This window comes from Parasteatoda tepidariorum, chromosome 10 (assembly GCF_043381705.1).
Source record: "Parasteatoda tepidariorum isolate YZ-2023 chromosome 10, CAS_Ptep_4.0, whole genome shotgun sequence".
Taxonomy (NCBI): Eukaryota; Metazoa; Arthropoda; class Arachnida; order Araneae; family Theridiidae; genus Parasteatoda; species Parasteatoda tepidariorum.
The window spans coordinates 55,093,832-55,108,684 of NC_092213.1; the positions used below are offsets into that span (position 1 = coordinate 55,093,832).

General features: G+C 28.4%; 1 protein-coding gene across 2 annotated transcripts in view; it reads left to right on the forward strand.

Moving 5' to 3' along the window:
• Nucleotides 1–14,853, forward strand: part of LOC107448265 (uncharacterized) — an 86,617-nt gene that overhangs the window by 7,964 nt on the left and 63,800 nt on the right. The window contains exon 1 of one of the 2 annotated variants that reach the window (XM_043054035.2): nt 2,892–3,374. The exons of the other annotated variant lie outside the window; for it this stretch is intronic. The gene's annotated coding sequence lies outside the window, so the exon portion shown is untranslated. Of the gene's footprint in view, nt 1–2,891; nt 3,375–14,853 lie in introns of those variants that run through there. 2 annotated transcript variants of the gene reach the window in all.

The following is a 14,853-nucleotide window of genomic DNA, read 5'->3' on the forward strand; positions in this document are numbered from 1 at the left end:
CCTAGCGATAGCTGGTCGACGCCCGGCTCGCACCTACCACAGTGCAGGTTGGTGCGAGCTGGTAGAATGATCATGGGAAAGATTCGATTTGCCGTCAGGCTAGCAGTTGGATGTCTTCATGGTTTTCGTCTCCATGTAACGCAGATGCTGTTTAGTTTCATTAAAAAGTTCTCCACGAAGGTAAATTTCTCCCAATACTTGATCCAGCCTTGTCTTCTGAATTGGGTTCAGAATTACGAGATTACGGAATTGAATATTAGTAGTCGTAAACCCAGAACTTGCGTCGGCTGTTCATGTAAACAAAAAATATATTAAAATACCTCTGGGGGTATTGAATTGGACATAGATCGTTCTCTGGGTCAGGTCAAAATTACGATCTGTGGGGGAATAAGTGGATTATGAATGGGCCCTCCCTGTAAAACGGGCTGTGACGTGTGTAGGACTGAAGTAGTGTTCTTGGCCATAGATTGCGCCACTGTAAAAACAAGAAAAATGCCCTCTACTTTGAAATCGCTTCGACTCCCAAAGCAGGCTTGATGGTATTGCTAAGGTATTGCTGGTATAGACAAGTGACATTAGTAACAACAACAACAACAACAGAATACTAAGATACTTTTAGAGTTGTAAATTACTGTAATAGTTTGTAAGTTATGCAAACTTTGAAAGATTATTTTACCATATCATTCATTTTCTAACTGTTGTTCCAACTTTAAAAATCGCCACTTTCGATCCATTTCAAGCAAGAATTAAGTTGTAATCAAGTCAAGCAAGAATTAAGTTGTATCTATAAGTTGTAATCTTATTTTACGATGTTTTTTATTGAACATGTAAATCTAGATTTTCTTTAATATTAGATAAATTTTGACTAATTTATATTCTCCAAAAATAAAATAAATAAATCTTTCTTAAACTGCTAAAACAAGTTCCAGTAAACGTCACATATATAATCACTGCTCGGTAAAATCAGTCGCTTTTTAAAACCAGATTTGCAAGATCAAAATCATTTCAATATCAAAACACGTTCGAATCAACTTCTAATAAAATGATTTTCACTGTTCTAAAAAATTAAAAACGAGTTTATTTTGTCGAAAAAAGTGAAACCAGTATATTGAACAATATTGAACTAGATTCTACTCATGCTCTAAAACGATTCAGCAATGAATAAAAGTTGGAATTAAAGTTTAATTTTCGTTTTAAATCTAATTTGGTTGCGGCAGCATGTCACAACAAAAAGATTTGAGTCTCAACTATAAATTAAAAATGAATTCGAATTTATTCCTGACGATGTGAAATTGAAAGTTACCAAAATTTTTATAATTCTTCAAACGATGTTGACTCTTTAACTTCAAAACTTGTCAATCAAACGATAATAGGCCAAAATTTTGAAATTCTTTTGTGAATGTTTAATCAAAATAACAACTGTAATTTAAAACAGTTAAAATAAAATATGAATGTAGAATTTGATTTATCTTTAATTGTAAAGTAAAACATCTATTTGAATAAAACAGAATGTTTATCTGTATATATGTGTGTTTGTACCGTATACAAATCTGCAAGTTTTAACAGAACCATACCAAATTTGGTGAACGGTACACCAGAAAAAAGGGATAGTCCTGAATAACTTTTAATCTAATAATCGGATCGTCATCATGTTGTAGGACTCAAACTTAATGGTTAGAGATGACTTCAGATATGCTGATTAGTTAGCGCAGAAGATATTTTAAGTTACGAAATCAGATTCAAAATCGTACTTTCTCTGAATAAACATACCTCTTTTTTTCCCCAACGGATTCGAATTTCTGATCCCCAAATATAGGGGATAGCCGCAATCTGGCAAATATGGTCCCCGAAGTTTGGTAAGGAGAGCGATCCAAAGTTTAGACCGCATAAAGTTAATTTAACTTCTTGCGTATATCGTCATAACTCAATATTTCACGCGAATTGAAAAATTTTTGCACACAACTATAAAATTCGTTTATCGAAAGACAATTCCATGCAAAAAATAACTTTTAGTAAATATTTATTATTTTTTTATTATTTTACGAAAAAAATTTGAATTGTAAAGTGATACAATTTTTACATCACACAGTATCTATATAAGGCACCTATATTGGCATAATAGGTTTTTATTATTACAGCTCCCATAACGGCATTATCGGTAGTATTTAATACCGCATTTAGTTAAGCATCATACTCGTAAATAAAATTCGATTAATAAATTGCAAAAAAATTTAAAATTTAAAAAATTAAAATTAATTTTAATTAATTTAATTAAAATTAATTTTTACATTATTAGTTTTATCGCCCATTTTTTAACAAATAAACATTTTTAAAGTTTTGAAAGTATGATTTTTTTAAAAAGTTTTTGGTTTGTTAAATAATTAATTTAAACTTAATATAGTTTCTTCCTTAATATAGTATAGTAATTCTTATTTTAACTGGCATGTTATAAAAAGAGTATGGCATTGTGACAATAAACTTATATTTAATTCCAAGTTATTTATGTTTAAATCTTATCCTTTTAAAAAGAGCAATTTACTGTACTTAAATTTCCAATATGTCTGAACTGTTCCTTTCTTATTTAATAAATAAAATTTAATTTAAATGAAGTTTTCTTTGTTTCTATTTTTATACTATTTTGATGATTTTTTTTAAAGTTAACACTATTTTTTGCTCATTAATAATTCAACCTATACTGTTTCTTATCATGTTTTGTTTTTATACTTTAACTGTGTGGCGGAAAATATGTTTTTAATACAAATTGAAGAGTAGAATTACTATGAAGTATACAAATAAAATATCCCGTAGAAACAAAAGGAACGGAATTAAAAAAATAAGTAAAAAACCAAATGGCCTAGACAGAAATGCAGTCACGTGACTGAAACCAGTCGAAGCAAAGTACCGGCATGCTTTGCGCGCAGAAAGCGGCGTGCCTGTCTTCGTTTCCTATGTTTTCATTCGTTCAAGAGTTGATCAAAGAATAAGTTCAATAAGCAGAACTGTGTCAACCCGGATTTAATTTTTTTTATCAAAATCTTGAAAAGTTCCGATTTTTGTTTTTTATCGATTTGAAAAAAATATTTTTAATTCATATTTCTTTAATGCTTGAATTGGGATTATTTTTTTATATACATATCACTGTTTAAATAGAATTAAGGCCTCAAAACTCATTTTAAAAATATGCTAATGATTCGAATAAGGTGATTGAACTTATGAATTTGATGTAAAATAATATAAATTATGAGTGATTTTAATTTGTACTGGGATTATTAAAAATCGTGGCTGCTTTGGATTACCTTCATGTTAAAATGTGAAAGAATTTTAATTGAACAACATTTTGCAGAGTGTTTTGTGTTCTATTTGTTCCAAGCTTGGTAAGTCCAGTTTTAATTTTTATTTGTTGAATATTTTAAATTAGTTGATTTAAAAATGTATTTTAAAGTATTTAATTATATTTGGGACTTAAGTTTCGTATTTAAAATTTAAGTTATTTTATTTTGGTTTTTTGAAGTGCATGATTTTATTTTTATTCGTTAAATATTTTAAATTAAGAATTTTCAAAAAAAAATTATATTTTAGATATTTTAATTATTTTTGGAACTTTGTTTTTGCATTTAAAATATGAGGCTTTTTAATAATTTTTTTAAAAATATGCGTGTTTTTATTTTTATACGTTAAATATGTCAAGATTATAATTAAGAAGAATACTTTTAACCATTTTCTTAACTATTTGTGAGACTTAGTTTTAGAGTTATAAGTTTGAGTCGTGTTATTTCTATTTTCTTTAGACAGCGCATACTTTTTTCAAAGATCTCTTTAACTTAACGATTGGCTTGAAAATTATTTTATTTGCGTTAGCATTTAAAAAATAATGCAAAACAAGATTTCCAAAAAATATAAGATTTCCCTTCCAATAATTCCTAATCGTTCGTCTGCCGTGCGTTAATAAGATCTACTAATTGATCGCAGTTGAATAAATTGAAAGGTTGAAAAATTTGTAGATACAAATCAAATCACAGAAATTCCCAATAATGTTTTTTTTTTCTTTTATAGCATAATCTTAGTTTAAAAACCCGAAAATTATAATATAATCAATAATTAATTTTCCAAAACTAATTTATTGTTTTATCTATAAGTTACTCATAATAATATCATTATATACATAAATTTATTGAGAAATTTTAAAACTAATTTTTTCGAAAATAATTTAACTGTTACTGGTTCAATTTTATTTATGAGTCAGTTCATATTTTCACACGAAAAAATTGCAGACAACTCAGAATGAAACTATTCATAAACTCTAACGATATTTTTTTATAATCTTTATTCATTTTGATTTTAATTACATTGCTGTTTGCCCAGAGAACACAAACACATCATTGTAAATTAGAATGTAATATTGCTATCGCATTTAGAGTATGCTTAAATAAACACGTTAAAAATTACGTTTGAGTTTAATTTCTTTATTTTTTCTAAACTGTGAGAAAGACGAATAATTCTCAGAGAAAAAAATTTGCTATGATATAAATACAAACAAACTTTATTTGGGAAACGAACAACAACACAAAAAAAATTTCTTATTTAATCGTATCTTTTTCGAATAAATTAGAATTGCAAGAAAAATAGTGATTTTATTTTACAAGCAAATATTGACTTAAATGTTATTCAACTTTTTTACTATTGTTATTTTAAGCAAGCAGAAAAGCTTTTCAATTTTTATTTTAGTTTTCATAATAACTAATGTTTTATAAAAAGTGAAATAACTTTGAAATTATTCAGGCGTTTCTTAAATTTTCATTAAAACATAACTATTAAATAAGTAAGTTGTACAAAAATAATTTTTTAATGGTGATTTAAACATATTCATTAAATTGTATTCGAAGGAAAAGCTTTAATATTTTTTTAATTTTCTTTAATTTTAATTATTATACTAATTAGTACTTTTTTGATAAAAATAAAGTCTGCTTTGAGCCTATTCAGACGCCTAGCACTTAGGGTGCCTGCACGCAAAGTCAATGGTCGCTGGTTCGTATCCCGCTCTGGACATTGGTGTTTTTCTCTGTATATGAGTGTAACATTTCTGGCGTCTTCTGTGGCAAAGAACGTAAATCAGGTCAGCGCCAACCATTAGGAAATAAAAGCTTTTTCAGGCTGTTGATTTATGTCTTCATTCCTTAAACAATTTTCTTTAATACCGAAAGTAAGCTATAAAAAATTCCAAAAAATTGAAATTAAATATACTATAAATGTTAGATTTTTAAACACGTATTCTATCTTAAAAATACGATTAAATAATTAACATGGTTAAAACAATTATTGGGGTTATAATTAAAAGGAAAACCTCTCTAAATTTGCCTATCCACTTTTAACATTAAGTAATAGAAACCTTAAAATGGCTAAAATATGGGTGTTCAAGTTTCTCTTGTAGTTTTCGTTTTGTTTTACAATGATAATTTTCTAAACCTAAAAAAAAACTTAATTCAACACACAGCTCTAATGGTCCCACAAATATATTTTATACATAATTTCATTTGTGTAAGATACTAAAAGGTTTCTTCTTTTAAAAAATATTTTACTCTTAGAAATATTTTTTATGCAGCTATTATTAAGGCCTTTTACTTTTTTAAAATTTCTTAGACATTCCAAAAGTATAGCAAATTATTTCTTGTGCTTTCACTATATATTCCAGAAATTTATCTTAGAATTATTTCGCTTCAGCTATTTTACAAATTTCATTGAGATATCGTTTGCATCATAAAGTACATTGTTCCAAACATAAACATAAAAAACATTCAAACATAAAACATAAAAAACATTCAAACATGAAACATAAAAAACATTCAAATCGTCTGCTGTTTAATAACTAATCGGGTATAAGAAGAATTAATATACGGATATATTTGTTTAAAACCTTGCTTTACACTTACAAATTGTGTAAGAGAAACTTTTTATCGCGTCAAGTGATAAAAACAGGATATTAATAGTGCAAAGTGAAACTCTATAATGTGTTGTGATAGTGAAAATCTTGAGATATTGCTTTGGAAGTTGTATGCTTAGTTCCGTTATCTCACTTAAATTATGTCTTTAATACGATTTTTCACACAAAGAAAACAGTAGAGATTTAAAAACAAGGTTGCCGTTAATACAAACACATGAAACCTTATTAATTAATATTATTTTATTTTATAATCGTCGTTGATCAGCCGATCCAATTTTTTTACGACTATTAATGTTCAACTACGTAGCCTTGTAATTTTGAATCCCATCCAGAAGACAAGGGAACTTCTGGATCAAGTATTAGAAAAAGACTTCATGGAAGATTTTTTTTTGATGGAACTAACTCTAATTTGCGTTATAGAACTTCCCACGGCTAGCCTGATGGTAAGTGGACTCTAACCCAACATCCGTCTACCACTGAAGATATTTTACGTCGGCACTGTGGTCGGTGCAAGCCGGCTGCGGAATTCGTATCGATCAGCCATTACTGGGATTCGAACCCGGTTCACCTCATTGGAAGGCGAAAGCTTTATCCCATGAGCCATCGTGCCTCAATTACAATTATTTGTTATAGGAAAAAAAATTTCTAATACTTTCAGTTGAACCAGGAGTAGATGCAGGCACTTTAAATATTTTTAAAAGAAAATACCTTAGGCCTATTTTTTTCCAGAAGAGAGGCTTATAGCTAAGCTAGATTTTAACTTTGAGTTATATAGACTCTATAAGCAGTCACAAATAACACTCGAACAATAACTTAAGATTGCTCGGCCTTGTCTGGAGAATTTTGTTAAAATCACCAATTTTAAAAATCCTATGGAATCTCGAACCACAAGAACATCCCCAGCTGGATGGTTAGAAGATACTGTAAAATACATAATTTCTTGAAAGTAAAAAGGAATTTGAAAAGGAATCGTTAATGGATAGGAAACGTTGATAATAGCGTGTAGTAGAGACAGCCAAAGCCTACAGAGGGCTGCCGTGCTCGTAGAGAAGGAGAACTTGGAAATATTAAAATTTTAAGCACTTGTTTAACAATGTTTTAGATAAAAACTCCTTAAATTTTCCCAATATGAGTGCTCATAACTGCATAAAGTGACATTTTAGTCAAATTAAATAGTTTAGTTGTTGCTCTTTTCAATAATTTCAAACTCTTTTGAATATTTATTTTATTTGTTGAGGTATAAGACAGAAAATTTATGGACTGGAATGATATGAGCAACCAATTTTAATGCGGGAATTTTTTTTATTTGTGTCCATAGTATCTGCTTTAACATAAATATAACTTGATATTTTTTTTGCTTTTTAAATGGAAACGATGTCAAGTGTAATTATATCTACTCAGTTGGCAAAACTAACAACTTGAATTATTTTTGATTTAATGATCGGATTTTCATGTATAGATTTTGTGAAAAAACATATGATTTATGACTTACTATACCTCAATAAGTGGAAGTCATTTATATGAAATCAGATTCAAAAACATACTTTCTTAAAACATGCCTTTTTTTTCGTCGAGTTAAGTTTTTAAAATCATGTGTGAAATGAAAAATATTTTAAGAATTCCTGTTTATTTTTTTAAAAAAAATATTTGAATTTGTAAGGAAAAAAACATTATGCCTTGTTAGTTAATTCCCACTTCTCTCTTTTAGCTCCTTAGTATGCTACCAGAAGATCTTAATTCTGATTCTTAAGATATTTCCAAATGCACTGAGATCTTTAAATATTTAAAAGTGAACTAATGTAGTTAACTTAATATAGTTACTGAACTATATTAAGTTAAAAAATAAGAATAAAATAAAAACTTCTCTAACGAAATCTGTTTTTTTTTTCTTTCTAAAGTGTCACTTAGAACTTTTTCCTCCAAGCTTTCGAAAAAAGGCGCACTTTTTTTTAATCAAGTCTGATTTTAAATTAGGTAAATTAAATTTAATCTTCATATGAATCTAATGAAAAACCAGTTGTTTATTTGTATCGGTAAAAGCAGTGAGTCTTTTGAAATAAATTATATATAATCTAATTAAATATTTAAAATATTTTAATTCTATAAAAAAAACATTGCTCTAAGAATTTAATATTTCTCTTTTAATTTAATTAAGCTCCACTATAATGAATAATAGATTAATTTTATTTGGAATCTTTTTCATAGGTGAATAAACTATATTGTACTTTTTGAATGTTCAATTCGCTTTCTTTTAAATTAACCGTCAACTTTTTCCAAGTTCATAGGGTACTGAAGTTAAAAAGTAATTCCTTCTCCTTGATAATGCGAAATTTTTCAATCATGCATATTTTTTATCAGATCTGATTTTAAATTAAGCAAATTAAATTTAAACTTCGTATGATTCTAATGAAAAACCAATTGCTTATTTGTAGCGTTTAAAGCAGCGAGTCTATTAATTATGAATGAAATATGTACAATGAATTATGTATAATCAAAATAAATATTTAAAATATTTTAATTCTTTAAAAAAGCATTGGTTAACCATTAAATATTTCTTTTTTTAATTTAAGTTAATTCCACTATAATGAATAATAGATTTCTCTTATTTGGAATCTTTTTCTTAGTTGATTAAACTATATTGTACTCTTTTTTGTCCAATTCGCTGTTTTTAAATTAACCTTGAACTTTTTTCACGTTTATAGGGTACCGAAGTTAAAAACTAATCCCTTCTCTTTGATAGTACTAAATTTTTCAATTCCTTTTCAGTTCAATGGGTCGAACTAAAAGGAATTGGATACTGAAGTAATCCAATTATTCTATTTCAGTCGTTCGTTATAAGCTTGTTAAAGCCACATTTCGAACGTCATCTTTATGCACAGAAGGATATGTAACTTTTAAAACACTTTTACTTTAAATAGGTCTCCTTAAACGAATGTTTTAACTTTATTCTTTTTCAGAAAATATTGCCTCTTTGCGATTTTAGTAGACAATAGTTTGGGTAGTTAAATCGGCAAAAATACCTCAAGAACATGAACATTTTACTTAGAAACGTTTAAAGTTGTATTTTTTAATCTTATACGCATAATTTTTTTAATCACGTGTGTATAATTCGTCAAAGTGTATAAAGCACAGGGTGCTAAATAAAATGAAACAAGCGTTCGTAATTTTTAAAGTACGTAACTTTTACAGTTCAATTTCCACAATTGGTAAAAAGCAAACGTAACTTTTACGATTAAGGTGAAGAAAAAAATATAATTTGATCAATAAAACAAATCTTTAAATGAACAAGAATATTATCAACCCTTTATCAATTTCTTGCGTCACAAAAAAACGTGTAACGATAGTGAACGAAGTGCAAGACAAAAAAAAAACTTTGTACGAAGTGCAAGATAAAAAATAAAAAAAAACTAAACAAAAATTAACTCCTCCAATAAGTTTTTATCTATTAATCGAATTTTTACGTACTAATTATGTTAGCTTATCAGTACAGAAGGTGTTTTAAACTGTAAAACCAGATACACAAGCGTACTTTTTCTGAACAAAATATTGGTTCTAAGAATTCGGATTGTTTTTTTCCTGTCAACTTAGAGCAGTGGTTCTTAACCTTTTTAAGCCGCGACCCAAATTTGAGAAATGTGTTCATGTCGCGACCCAAAAAAAAGTCAAAATTAGGCTGAGTAAGCCACAATGACTTCTTCTAGGAGGTGTTGGTATTACTTATTATTTGGTGCATTACTAACTTTTTTGGTTCGACTCAGCGCGACCCAAGAAATATGCTTCGCGACCCAATTTTGGGTCGCGACCCATAGGTTAAGAACCGCTGACTTAGAGGATAGACACAATCTGTATTGTATTGTCCAAATAATTTAGTTAAGAAAGCAGTCTGAAAATCGAACATTTGGATATAAAATTACTTTTTATGTATTTCGCAGTGTCTCCGAAATTATTCAAGGGAATCCGAATAAAATAAAATTTTCACACAATTATAAATTTTATTTTCAAAAAATAATATCGTAATGTAGAAATAAATCAAAATCAAAGGTATTCAACACGTTTTTATTGATTATTAAACTTAATAATAATGAAAATTGTCTAAACTGTAAGATGTATAAATTTTGTATAATTTTGGATTTTAAGTGGAAAATTTGAAAGAAATTGATCAAGTTATTTCTGAAAAATTGAACTACAAAAAATGTATTTAACTTTTGCTTTCGCGAGAAATTTTCGATCGATTTAAGCGAACCAAAAACTAAAGTAGTACAAACCTGAATAAAATGGAAATTTTTCGGTTTACACAAAATCTCTATTAAAAAAAAAACTTTGCGAGCAATTTATTGACTCTTACAACTTATATTAACCTTTTCCCCCACCTAATTTTGACGAAATTTGTTGAAAAGTTACTTTTTTTTAAAAAAAAACAACTTAATATTGATTATTATACATACCAGAACATACTTTAAATTTAGTAATGTTTTTACAATATAAAACTAGAAATTGATTTACTTTGTGTTATCATATACTTTACTTGTTTATATATTTAAAATCTAAATCGCTCAAAAACATTTTAATATAAACATTTAACAAATATTTTTAAAAAAATCAACAATGCTGTCCATTCGATGCCAAAAAACCAAATAGAAATTTCGACCGATTTTTTCTTTCTTTTTTTTAATACATAATGGGTAATACTATAAAATTTTTCTCGAACAATGTTCGCGCGGTCGTGTGTATTCTGAATACCTATAATAATATACCTGTATACCTATAATATATGTATACCTGTAGTATATTCTATTAATGAATCAATTAATTTTTGAACCCATAGTTAGCAGGTATCACCTGTAACGAGTGGAATTGTCAAATGATACAAGCATTTAGATTCACTGAATAATTTTCAATAATTATTTTGAACAGTGCTCAAAACACGCAGAATAAAGATAAGAAAGTTTTCGTGTTTTTATGCGATCAATAAATGTAGTTGTTAAGTGTTGTTCCCTCAGGCATTTGCTCGGAATAAATCAAAGGAAAATCAAATTTCAACTAATTGCCAAGAATGCTAATAACAAAATGGCTGATAATTCAATCAGAAAATCTTTTAAAGAAATGTTTTTTTCTTTATTATTTAGTCCACGCAAAGACGCTTTCTAATTAAGTTTGAAATTTGTGATCACTTTCTTTTCCTGAAGATTAAAAAACTATCAACGTTTTTTCCAATGAATTACTTTTTTTATATGTTAATTACTAATCTCATTCAAAGTTTTTTAATGTTAAAACTAAATGGGGAAATAAACTAGTTGATTTGATTCAAAAAGTGGGAAACTGAAAGCACAGGGAAGTTTTTTTTCTTCTTTCACTTAGATAGCTTCTTATACAAATAATGAAATAAAAATGGTAAAGGAATTTGAGATCTTTTAAGTCATCGTGGAATGTTACAACTCTTCTTAGTTTTAAATAATCCTTAAAAAATACAGTCAAATGTAAATAATAAATTATTCTCTAGTTTCTATTATAAATGATGGAAAAAAAATCACCAAAAGCCAACGTGCTTTGAGTTTTAATATTTTTCACTAATATTTACTTTTTCTTGAACTCATTGCGAAATTTATGATACAAATTAAAATAGAATTAATTAATAATAAAATTAATGCATAAGAGTAGAAAACTAAAATAGAATTAATGCATAAGAGTAATTCCGTGAGTCGCGGTGGATCAGTGGTTATGGCATTATGAACGATGGGCACTAGCTAGCTTATGAAGTAAAGGCTCCTGGAACGCAATAGCTAGTCTACGTTGCTGTCATCATATCAAAGAGTATGGAATCTTAACCTCCTTCACAAACTCACAAACACCACGTGAGCTCCTCTCACTGTTGTTGTGTTGTCATAATCTGCTAGCTGCTATAGAGGAATATTATTTTATTAATTAAGTTCGTTGTTTTATACTTTATAATGGATTTAATGTTCGATTTAGTTCAATGAAAAATCCTATTCATTTTATTTTTATAAGCGAAAAATCTTGCATATTGCTACATCGCTGACTTTTCTTATTCGTGAGTTTTAGCTATTTTTAAGTTCAGTTGGAGTATGCTTCTTTGATGTTTGTTTTAAAGTAAAACATTTTTCGAACCATTATAATTTCACGATTAGTTTCACAAATTAGCTTTAAAAGTTTTATTAGCTTTAATTAGTTCACAAATTAGTTTTTGAAATAAATGAGCGAGAGAAAAAAAATTCACTTATTTAACAGATCTTTAAAACAAGTGGTCCGATAAACCTTAATTGAGAAGCTCCATTGTTTTCTTAGTCACGCCAGAATTATTTGCCAAAACACAATTAAACTCCATAAACGTGAATAGATTGTCTATTAATAAAAATATCTGCGATTGCTTGGAAAATACCAGGAAAGATAAAGGATGTCACGCTTGAAGGGGAGGGTGCGGGTTTAAGAAATTGTGACGGTTTGACAAGTGCGTAGAAGGGGGAACAAAAAATAAGAAATCACACAATTTGACTAAAAACAACTAAAATAATGTTAATTTTTTGTATCAAAATAAGTAATAAGTAATCTGCTCTATAACATAGTTTTTTTTTAATTTTCTGCACAAGTTTACGTTATGTAGTTAGCGTTAAGAGTGACATTAGGGGTTGGGTATTTGGGTCTAGAAGGTTGTTGTTGTTGTAGTTGTCGGATATTAGGGTAGAGGGGATGCGATTGTTCTTGCTTTCCACTGGCTCCATCCATGGCCAAGAATTCGATTTTTGCCACCCCCTTGCGTCACACCCGTTTTATATAGCGGACCCATTCATACATTCATTCATCCACAGATCGTCATTTTGACCTGAACCAGAGAACGATTAATCTCCAATTCAGTACCCCCAGAGGTATTGATTTGTTATAAGATCATGAAGGACTTTGTGACCCGACAGATTCAGCTTGCACCAGTCACCAATAACAACACGGGGAGTCTTCGGCCGGCTGGATTCGAACTCCCGTTCTCACCACAAACGTGAGTCCAGCGCTTTACCAACCAGCTATCCCAGCCTCTGGGTCCAGAAGGGTTGGTCAAGTATGAGATTTTGAGGCAAATGGTGGGTCAAAAATATCAAAAATGTATGACATTGTTATCCAACTACCCCTAACCAGCATTTTAAAATTTACAAAATCGATAAGTTTTGCATTTATGTTGTGAGTAGGTTTCTTTTTCTTTTCGTAGCTCAGCTCTGACAATCTTACAAAAAATCGTGTCGAAGCCATGATATTGGTTGCAATTTCAATAAAGTAATAAATTGGACCCTATTTCTGTTCAAGTTGATTTGCAGTATCGTGTAATCAAGAGTAAAATGTTCTAATTTACGCGATAATACGGTACATCTTGGCACCATATTAAAATTGCATTAAGTTTGGACAAATTAAGGTTGAAAGCACTCCAAATTTCCAACAGTGTAGAATCTAGAACCAAACATATTCTCGGAAATATCTGTCCAACGCTGAACCCTAATAGCGATTGTCTCATCTACATTACGGTGCAAATTTGCTGCAAAAATTTAATAAGGTGTCAAATTGAACTGTTTCCGTTCGAACTAATTCTATATTGTAATTAACCCTTTGACGCAGCATTATTATTAAATATATTTTTTGCAATTTTTTCATTATTTTGTATTCCTTTGGGTCAAAACATATGAAAAATAGTATATTTTGTATTTTAATAATTTACCGTTATAAAATGCACCGGTGTCTTTTTCTGCGGTAAGGTAAAATCTTCCAAACAAAAATTTTTTTTTCTAAATTTGAAATTATTTAGATCTAAGAGAAGCAGTTATTCATCATTGAAATTTTTTTAATTTGAAAAAAAAATTTCGATCAACCTTTTTTTTGGATTTTATATTTTAGTACAAATATAAAATAATTTCGAAAATCTAGCAGATTTTTTTTAGTAACTAATTAAAATTTTTTATAATTAATGAATTGCCGAAATATATTTTTACTTATAATTTGTGCAGTTTGGAAAAAAATCTGTAAAATGGACACCGGTGTCCCATGATAGTATACATATATTATAATTAAATATATTTTAAATATAATAATAAAATATAAATATATTTTATTATGCTACTATATCTATTACAGATTCGAAATTTGTTACAAATAAAAATATTCTTTAAAAAATGGTAAAAAAAAGCGTTAAAATAGCAACAAAAAATGGTTTTATGAAAGATAGTTCAGCTTCGCAGTTTAAGGTTCTAAAAAATTTGAACGTTGTTATAGAACAACTTTCAAAATGTCCAAACAATGTAGACAAATTTTTATCCATGTCCATTAAATTGATTACTATACAAAAAAATATATGCTGTGGTTGCACTAAATTTGACTCTCAATACAAAATAAGTCAGTTACCTAGCCTTTTTTTTAAAGAAAAAATATTCACTGATAGAACGTTTCAAACCATCCTAATCAAAAGATAATCTATTTTTTAAAAAAAGTCTCCACTGAAAAATTGAATTGAAAAATTCCTTGCAAACCTTTACCAAACCAATAGTTTTTCCGACTCTTACTTTCATAATGTACATTTTTGCTACAAAAATAAGCTGGCTGTTCTCTTGTTAAAACGAATACTTTTTTTTCGGGTTTGTGACTATCAATCAAAAAGGTCCCAGACTTTCGACGTCGATTTGAAAAAGTGTAGTTGTTTTTACGCCTATCTTTCAACGCTCTGTTAGTCGCTTTAAGAACTTAGGAAAGTGTCAAAAATGATAGGTTTAGTATTTCAGTTTTTTTTATTGTGTGTTTATATTATATAGTGTATTTTTAGGTCTCTGGTGAGCTTCATATTTTCTTACTGGTATGTCGTGATAGGGATTAAAACAAATAACCGTTTTTGTTTCAGTTTTCTTTGGGGAATGTTTTGTAAATTGCTT